Source organism: Stigmatopora argus, chromosome 4 (assembly GCF_051989625.1).
Source record: "Stigmatopora argus isolate UIUO_Sarg chromosome 4, RoL_Sarg_1.0, whole genome shotgun sequence".
NCBI lineage: Eukaryota > Metazoa > Chordata > Actinopteri > Syngnathiformes > Syngnathidae > Stigmatopora > Stigmatopora argus.
In genome coordinates, this window is record NC_135390.1 from 17,605,501 (window position 1) to 17,615,881 (window position 10,381).

The 10,381-nt window shown below is 40.4% G+C and overlaps 1 long non-coding RNA gene across 1 annotated transcript in view; it reads left to right on the plus strand.

The window, feature by feature from the left end:
• The window catches only part of LOC144073702 (uncharacterized), a 38,411-nt gene that overhangs the window by 4,324 nt on the left and 23,706 nt on the right, over window positions 1-10,381 (plus strand). The gene's annotated exons all lie outside the window — the stretch shown is intronic.

Below are 10,381 nucleotides of genomic sequence, written 5' to 3' on the forward strand. Positions count from 1 at the left end.
ACTTAAATCCCATTAATATTTAATCGCATGTCGTAGGGCGGTACACGAAGTCTTTGCGGAAGCCACGAATGAGCTACAAACCGGCATATTTTGCTCGCATTATTTTCATGTGGAAAAGAATCTGGCAATTCAGCGCAAATATCGAATTTTATGACACGTACCTCGCCGCCGATGTCGTCAAATTGTGTCGATAATGTGCCGTCTCATCATCAGGACTGCATCGTTTTTGCCTTGATGGTGTCTTTGAGGGAGGGCGATTCCCTTTGCTCTTCTCTGATTGGCCGCTTTCAGCCAATGTTTGTCTTGGCTAAATAAGAGATGACCATAATTTTAAGCATGAATAAGTTGATTGTGCGTCTAACTGGTTGGACGGGGTTCACGTGATGGGCTGTGGTGGATAATGTCATCAAATGATAAAGTGGTGCATTTGTGTATTTATCGGCTAGTATTTGTTAGTGGCTGCCATTGACGGTGATAGATGTCCAATCCATTTGAAGCGGGAGTATGAGTATAAAGGATAAAGGGTAGACTATAGTCACCAAAACCATTAAAACTCAATTTAATAACTTTATCTTACATTAATTTGACACACAAATATACTCATAAAATAAAATAAATGTGTAATTGAAGAGGATAAAATACATAGTTGTGTACATGAAGCTATAGAGCTGCCAAAAACTAAAACAACAACAAATGTTAAATATAAAATACACATAAAATAAATCATAATAAAGAAAAGCATCATTGAAGACAATAAAGAATATAATGAATGGGATCTATTAAGAATAGGACCACCAGAAAATGTCACTTCTCAATGATAATAAATGAATAAATACATAATAACAAATCTTAAAAATGAACAATACAAAATGTAAATACATCCTCGAAGATGATAAAGACTAAAAAAAAACAACATGATCTTTCAAAATTCGATTACTAAACAAATAAACAATAACAACACATTAAAATGATCAGTAAATACAACTTCACAGAGGATAAAGAACGAAATCTAAATTAAATAAATGAAACTAAATTCAATGAAGAAACCTAAACAATCACAAATATTGAAAGCAAACAATACAAAATGTAAGCCCATCTTCACAGAGGATAAAGAATCCATGCACAAGAAGATTACATGTAGGTCAGTATCTCATGACTCAGGGCTGCAGTTCTTCCATGAGCCCATAGGTGGCAGTAAAAGACAAACAAAGCGCTTTCCTGGCGACCCCCAGCCAAGTCAACTCCCTCCCTCGCGGGCCCCCCCCAGTTTTTTCCCATCTCTCCCTAGTGCGGTTGATCTAATAGCGTGTAGGTTTTCTTGTCACCCGAAGGCACTTTGTTGTCACGCCCTAAATGGATGTACCTGTTTGGAGAGTTCACACAATTTTACAGCTCAGCTCACCGCCGCATTACACCTCCACGAGTGTGTGTGTGCGTGTATGCGGGTGTGTGTGCGAGCTTTCCAAATTGATTAAGTCGCGCGGCCCCTTGATCCGCGGGCGGGCCTCCTTCGGGTCGCCCTTCGCCGCCGGCACCTCGTAAATTAGCGAGGCGCTTTTGCATCTTGGCCTTTGAGGCGAACCCTGAACCCCACTACCCCCCGCCTCCCTTTTGGACGGACGTCATCGAATGAAAGTCGTCGCCGAGGTCGCTTTGAGTCTCGGGCGAGGGATTCGTAGTCAAATTAACTTTGACGGTTAGATTGACGGGCTATTTAGGGCCGGGGTGTCCGGACCAGTGACGGAAAAAGTTAGCGCGGGACCCGGGGGCGATGGGTGTCAATGGGCTCCTGAGTTAATGAGTTAAAGTAACAAAAAGTCAACATAAGTAGGCAGTCAACATAAGTAGGTCGTCAACATAAATAAGGACTCAACTTAAATACGGAGTCAGCATAAGTAGTCAACATAAGTATTCAACATAAGTAAGTAGTCAACACAAGTAGGTAGTCAACATAAGTAAATAGTCAACATAAGTAAGGAGTCAACATAAATAAGGAGTCAACATAAGTAGCCAACATAAGTAGTCAACATAAGTAGTCAACATAAGTAGTCGACATACGTAGGTAGTCAACATACGTAGGTAGTCAACATACGCAGGTAGTCAACATACGTAGGTAGTCAACATACGTAGGTAGTCAACATACGTAGGTAGTCAACATACGTAGGTAGTCAACATACGTAGGTAGTCAACATACGTAGGTAGTCAACATAAGTAAGTCAACATAAGTAAGTAGTCAACATAAGTAAGTAGCCAAAATATGTAAGTACTCAACGTAAGTAGTCAACATAAGTAAGTAGTCAACATAAGTAGTCAAAATATGTAAGTACTCAACATAAATAAGAAGTCAACATAACTAGGTAGTCAACATAAGTAGTCAAAATATGTAAGTACTCAACAGATGTAAGTAGTCAACATAAGTAGGTAGTCAACATAAGTAGTCAACATAAATAACGAGTCAACATAGGTAAGTAGTCAACATACGTAAGAAGTCAACATAAGTAGGTAGTCAACATAAGTAGTCAAAATATGTAAGTACTCAACATAAGTAAGTAGCCAAAATATGTAAGTACTCAACGTAAGTAGTCAACATAAGTAGGTACTCAACATAAGTAAGTAGTCAATATAAGTAGGTAGTCAACATAAGTAAGTAGTCAACATAAGTAAGGAGTCAACATAGGTAAGTACTCAACATAAGTAGTCAACATACGTAAGAAGTCAACATACATAGTCAAAATAAGTAAGTACTCAACATAAGTAAGTAGTCAACGTAGGTAAGTACTCAACATAAGTAAGTAGTCTACGTAGGTAAGTACTCAACATAAGTAGTCAACATAAGTAAGTAGTCAACCTACTAAATAGTATAATGGAAAAAAATCAAGCTATACAGACTATTTTGACACTATTGAAACAAACCTTGAAGTAAAACAAGTAAACAGTGAACAAATCACATCTAAAATAGCTCAATTGAATCCATTGTGTGACCACGTTTTTTTTTTTGCTGTAAAAGTTTATTTATTCATTTTCTGAACTGTTAATCCTCACGAGGGTTAGTGGGGTGTCCCAGCTGACTTCATGCACCAGCTGGGGGACACTCTTAATCAGTGGACAGCCAATCGCAGGACACAAAAAATGGGATCGGCACAACCATCCCACTGGCAACAAGGTTTTTGCCTAACTTCCACTCCTAGCGGTCCAAATTGGGACGACGTAGCTCGGTGGCTGCCCTTAACATTCGCTCGATTGGAAGCGGGATCCCGGTCCGACCCCACGGATTCGGAGAGGCGGCGAAGGAGTGAAAGCCAAACGGTTTAGGCCTCTGGGACGCCTCTCCCCTCGCTCCCTCGCCAGTAAAGCCCAAGCGGAACACATCCGGGCCAGCCGGCGACTCCCGGGCGCCCACTCATCACTCTGCGCCGCGTTTGAAGATTACGGCGCTCGGAGGCATCCTCGGCGGGCGCTCGGGCGGCTTAAAGGTCCGTCCGCCGTCCCTAATCCCTTCCCCTTCACGGGGAATTCTCCACGCGCCGAGATGCGGCGCTCGCCGGGGACTTTGGGCGCCCCCGGCCCGGGGAGCCAGATTGCGAGATGGGCCACGCCGAGGCCGTTCAAAGTCACGCTTTGGTGCCCGCCGCGTTTCAGGTGAAGGGGAAAAAAAATGGGATCAAGTCTTCGTCCTTCAAAGCGCCCAAATCGTTCACGCCGCAGTCGATTCCGTTTTGACGCTTCCCGATCCCTGCGCCGATTCCCTCCCCGTAACGCATCTTTTTATAGAAAATCTGGATTTTTTAAAAGACTAAATCGAATGAAACCATTTGAAGTGGGAGGGTTGGCAGCAAACAAATGATCTCATTTCATTTCACTGCAGAATGATGCACGAACGCCAAATGTGATCCCTTTTTAATTCCGGCGTCCGTCGCTGGCGGCCATCTTGGGTAGGGCAGTCAAACAGTAGACGTCCAAAGTACATATTACAGAGCATTGGCCATTTTTTTGGACATATTGGACGACTATTGCCGTCCAATGTCGTGAATGTTTCAAAGATGAGGGTGCCGGGGAGTGAAGGTGAGCGGATCTGACAAAGACGGATGATTCGCTAGCTGACAACCGAGAGAAGGATGATGTCGTGGTTTTTCAGGTTTTTTTTTTTTTTTTTTTTTGGGCCGCCTTGTAAAAAATGCATGGACCGACCTTGAGCGGACATATCAGTCCGGCGCCGCGGCGTGCATGTCAAACAGCCTGGCTACTTTTGGTGTTGAAAAATGTGAAATGGGTCAAGAAATACTTCTGGCCAATCAAAATGCGTCGGACGTCTATCGCCGTCAATGGCAGGCACAATTATAATTCAAAAAGCACTTGAACTATTGTCGGATAATTTACGTAAAGCACTTTCAACATTAGCATTAGCTATAAAGAAAAAAAAAACATTAACGTTGACTTTTTAAACGATCACTCCAATCCTCCGTAATCCTCAAACGTTAGCATCGATCACGACGCAAGAAAGTTTCCCGTTGACAACGTGACGGGTCAAATACACGAATTAAAATCCATATTTATGTTTTTAAAAATGGAGAATTTGACCACACACACAAGCACGCCTGACAATAACGGCTATGCTGCGTCAGCTGAGAGGAGGATTAGCGTTAGCTTAGCGTCAACGGCACACAAATAGCCAGCGGGCGGACGAGTAGACGGCGCGCGCATCAAAATGCTTCCGAACGCCCCGTTTGAAATGTCAGCGCTACAAATTTATTTTCACTTGTTTTTAAGCCTCGCGGCGCTATGCTAATGCTGTTAGCGACTCGGAGTTAGCTTTCCATTCGCCACGCTTCTAAAGAAAGATCTTGGGGAATTTACCGGCTGCTAAATTTGGAGGCTTTTATTTATTTATTTTCAAAATTGGACACACTAAAAATACTCTACAGGGCCCGTGTTGTTGTTAAGAAAGAAAGTCAGCCATTTTGGTCTAAGGCAGCCATTTTGGGAATGGATGAATAAAAATGTCTACAGGTTAGACATTGAACAGGAAGTTAGCCATTTTGTTTGAAAGCAGAAATTAAAGAGGAATTTAATGTTTTTAGAAAAACAAAACAGACTCTAACACCAGTTTAAGTGTCTAATATGAAAGTTTGTGGTCATTTCAATCGTGATAATATTTATATCTCAAGGACTTGTGTCCAATTTAATAAAAATCCGCCATTTTGTTTGAAAGCAGACATTGAACAGGAAGTTAGCCATTTTGTTTAACCCTAGAATGGTAACCCTCTATTTCAGGGGTTACCTTTCACGCTTCTGAAATAGAGGGTTACCATGGTTACCGGGGAAAAAAATGGGTACCCTTCATTGCACCGTCTTGCTTAGGACCCATTTTTTTCCCCCGGTAACCATGGTAACCCTCTATTTCACAGCAGTTTGTCAAATAAACACAAATGAGTGGGCGTGTCCATCTAAACAAAACACACGAAAGGGCACCGAGTTCAAACAGGAAGTCAGCCATTTTGGCTCACCGATTTGTACTGTGTACATTGTTGTTGTTTTAAGGTTTGACATCTTTAATTTGATTTTATTTGTGCTTATTATATCTATTTTTGCTGGGGAGCAGACAGAAAAATAATTTCATTGCTGAGCACAAGTTTGTTTTCCGGTGCATTAGACAACGTTAACATTATTTAATCCCGTCCAATCCGCCGGTGGGAATTTGGACGTTTTCCGAGGCGGGCGGAGTTATCGTAGCGTGGGCGGGAAGGCGCCGGGAAATGGCAGAGAGCATCCCGGGAGTCCTTGGTGACAGCTGCCCGAGTAAACAGGCGACTTAGCGTTGGCCTTTTGGCATCCGTGCGTGGAGGAAAGATGGCGGCGCGCTGACATTTGGCGGGATTAGAAAACGACCGTCTCGGCGACGCAATCACGTGCGACGAGAATTATCCGCCGAGAAGCCGGAAGAGTCTTCGGGGTAAGGCCGGGGACTAACTGCTCCACCATTGCCTCCTCGCCAAAATGTACAGGAAGTGACCCGGGAATGCCCCCAAATCATTAGAAAGTCACCAAAAGCCAACAGGAAGTGACCCCGAATCAATAGAAAGGGACTTGGATCAACCCCCCAAAAAAACAGGAAGTAACCAATCAACAGGAAAGGACGCAGGAACAGGCAAAAATCATTTCCCGTTGGCCGGACCATTTTAGATATAATATTTAGATTTTTTTTAAATAAATGGATTAATAGAACTGGATCAAAAACCCTAACTATTCCATTTTTTATAGATCTAAAACAATGTTTATTTTAGCTTTTTTAAATATATTTTTAGATTTTACAAAATGATTTTTGAACTAAAAACACAGAAAAAATGGATTAAAAAATTACAATTATTGATTTAAAAGGTGGAAAATCTGGAAATGTATTAAACATCTATACTCTTCATTTTAATTTAATTCTAAAACAGAAAGTCGGCACTCATGATTTACTTTCCCGGGCCACACAAAATGATGCGGCAGGCCAGATTTGGCCCCCGGGCCGCCACTTTGACACATGTGACCTACAGGAAGTGACCCAGAAATGCCCCAGAAAGTAATCAAAAATCCCCAAATCATCGGAAAATACCCACAAAACAGCAGGAAAGGAGAAAAATCTACAGGAAAGGAGAGGGGAATACCCCCAAATCATTAAAAAATAGACAAAAAAACAACAGGAAGTCACCAAAAACAACAGGAAAGTAAAGGGGAAATACCCCCAAATCATGAGAAAATAAACAAAAAAAACAACAAGAACTTACCAAAACAAAATCAACAGGAAAGGAGAAGTGAATACCCCTAAGTCATCAAAAAAATAAACAAAAAACAACAGGAAATGACCAAAAACAACAGGAAGTCACCACAAACAACAGGAAAAGAAAAAGGGAATACCTCAAAAACATGCCCCAAAAAGGCCTATTTTTTTAATATATAGTTTTCTTATATAGTTAACTATTTTTCAATTCCTACTTTCATTTCCCACAATACATTTTGACGCACGGTACATATTTGTAAAGTAATGTCAAATGTTAAAGACTTCAAATTGTATAACATAGACATACTAGTTGGTGTACTTAATGAATTGTTGCATGTCAATTCCCCACTGGTGGTGTTTTCGTTTTTTTTTCTTAATTAATTGTATACTAATTTGCGTACGAGGTAAAATGGAAGAATTCATTAACCTTTGTCATCTTAATTGCTTCGGGGGCGTCCCGCTGCCAGATGAAAACTGAGCACCTCATTAAAGTGGAAAGACGCATTACAACGTCGTTAAGGCGCAGAACAACAAAAAAGAAAAAAAATAGGCTTTGTAAACATTTGGCGTGATGCCTCGCGCTTTTATTTATTCAGAGGAAGCATGTTATCAAGTCAAAATACTCGGGTAACATGGATTGGATGAGGAAATCCCGAGGTTAAGACTTTCAAAATAAAATAGGAACGTCATATGTTTCAATAATGTTGATAAATGTAAACAATTTTACATTGAAACGACTATTATTTTAACATATTACGTTTTTTTCTCAAATAAATGGTTTACTCTTTTAACTTTGTGATCGATTTAGATAGGAATAATAAAATTATTTTGAAAATTGTGCTTAGATGCAAACAAATTGTAAAACTGAAAGCCAAAATGGACCCAAAAATTAACAATATCAAATCCAAAATTTACGTAGTTGGCAATGATTTGTAAAAAAAAAAAAAGAAATATAAAATCAATTCATATATATAAAAACTCATTAAAAAATAACGATATATTTAGATTAAAAAAACATCTAAACTCACAAACTATTTATACATTTAAATCAAATTTAAAGTATACTTATTTGCTTTTAAATGTTTTTTTTTCTTCCAAATATGTAAAGTTACGTAGCGTCGCGACTTGCATCTAATTTAATATTATGACTTTAACCCTATAATATTACGACGCATGACTTTACTCTCGTAATATTAGAAGATTAAAGTCGTAAAAGTGGCTTTATTCCTGCGCGCCGACTTTCTTAGCGTGGCGCTAATGCGCCGTCGTTCCGCCGACTCATTAACGTGGCATTTTATTCATACGTTTTACGACCCTGACCTTTTTTTCGCTGTTATTTACACTACTTTGTCGTCCTAAACTTTGAAAAGTTTAGCGACATCCCCACCAAAAAGGGCTTAAAATGTCTTATTTACGTCCCAAAGTAGGAAATGTGCATTAAGGCCGCTAGCTAGCTAAACAAAATGGAATGCTAACTAGCATTTGCTACATGTTGCAATGTCAAATCAACAAAGTCTAGGAAAGGAAAAGTTAAAAATGAAGTTGCAGAAAAATAGAAGGTTTTCTCGTTAGTGTGCAGTGAGTACTTTAATTTTAAAAGGCATGTCAAGTTGCCATTTATCTTGTTGTTGTTCTTCCTGTGTTTACTAACTTGACATCCTACTCTGAAATTTCTGGACCGGTCGTTTTGAAACTTTATATCTTTAACTTTTTAACATTTTTCTATGTTTTCTGACAATAGTACTCACCAGGCCTATTTCTTATTAAATCATTTGCTGCCATTGACAATGACAGACGTCCAATTTATTTGAACTCGTAGGATAGGCGGCAATTATTTCAAAATAACATTCATTTATTTTAAAGTAGTATGAAATGAGTTAAGTCTATTTTTTGAGTATCCCTATTGAGAAGTGTGACAATAGTACTCACCATGGCCTTATCCACCCTCAAATTATTCACTGCCATTGACGACGATAGACGTCCAATCCATTTGGAATGGGAGGGCTGACAGAAATTATTTTATTTTGATATACAGTGGTACCTCGACCTACGAGCAGCTCTACCTACGACATGCTCGAGGTAACTTGATTTCACGTGGGCCGGACCATTTTAGATATAATATTTAGATTTTTTTTTTATTTTTATAAATGGATTAAAAGAACTGGATCAAAAGCCCTAACTATTCCATTTTTTATAGATCTAAAACAATGTTTATTTTAGCTTTTTTTAAAAATATTTTTAGATTTTACAAAATGATTTTTGAACTAAAAACACAGAAAAAATGGATTAAAAAATGACAATTATTGATCTAAAAGGGGGAAAATCAGGAAATTTAATATACATCTATACTCTTCATTTTAATTTGATCCTAAAACAGAACGTCGGCACTCATAATTTACTTTCACGGGCCGCACAAAATATGCGGTGGGGCAGATTTGGCCCCCGGGCCGGCACTTTGACACCTGTGCCTTAAATCATTCACTACCATTGACGGCGATAGACGTCCAATCCATTTGAACCGGGAGGGCTGATGGGCGTTCAACTCCCAAAAAGTCAAACAGAATTCTAACACACAACGTCGATGGCGGTGAGGAAAAAAAAAAACCGGCGTATAATTCACCAACGCAAAAAAGCGGCGCGCGGCTTCCATATTGGCGTTAACGAGAAGACGGAAAGCCGCGAAAATAAAAGTCGGCGGACATCCGTCATCCCTCCTCCGTCGCCGAAGGGGAAAAAAGTCGGCAATTTACGAGCGGGCCGCCCGCAGCTTTGTTCCGCAGCGTCGTAAATTGTTTCTTTGTGTTGCCTCGTCCTTCAGGAGTCGCCACAAAGCGCCGCGTGGATTTTCCGCTTCACCTTCCCGCCGAGATCATTTCCTTTAAAAAGCTTCACGCCGAGACGAGCATTAGCGTAATAACGGAGCGCCGAACGCCATTACGCTTAATAGGCTGTCGACGGCGTGCCCGTCGAAGGCGGGGTTCGACGCCGGCGCCCCCTGCCGGCTCGCCGCACGCCGCGCTCGCTAGCTAAAAATTTGCATACGGGAGAGAGTGGCGCATCAATTAGCTTGACGCGGGCCGGGGATAGTTTGTATTACAATTAGCGCTGTTTTAGATACCAATGCGGAAATACGCCGTCAAAATGCGGCAATGTCAATTATTGCCAAGATGGCTGCCAGTTTTACAGAAAAAAAATTACATGTATATTTTGATTTTTTTTTCCAAAAAGGTGCATGCTAGGCTAGCTGTGTAAAACCCTAAATTGCTAGCTGTGAATGGTTGTTTGTGTTGTTGTGCCCTGTGATTGGCTGGTCACCTATTCGGGTTGTCCCCCGTCTGGTGGCCGAAGTCACCTTGGATAGGCTCTAGCACCCCCCGCGACCCTTGTGAGGATAAAGCAGTTCAGAAAGTGAATGAAAAATATAAATCATAATAATAAAAATGAACCAGTTTTAGCTAGCTAAAATGAACTAGTTTTAGCTAGCTAAAATGAAGCAGTTTTAGCTAGCTAATATGAACCAGTTTTAACTAGCTAAAATAAACCCGCTTTAGCTAGCTAATATGAACCCGTTTTAGCTAGCGAAAATTAATCAGTTTTTGAAAGCTAAAATGAACCATTTTT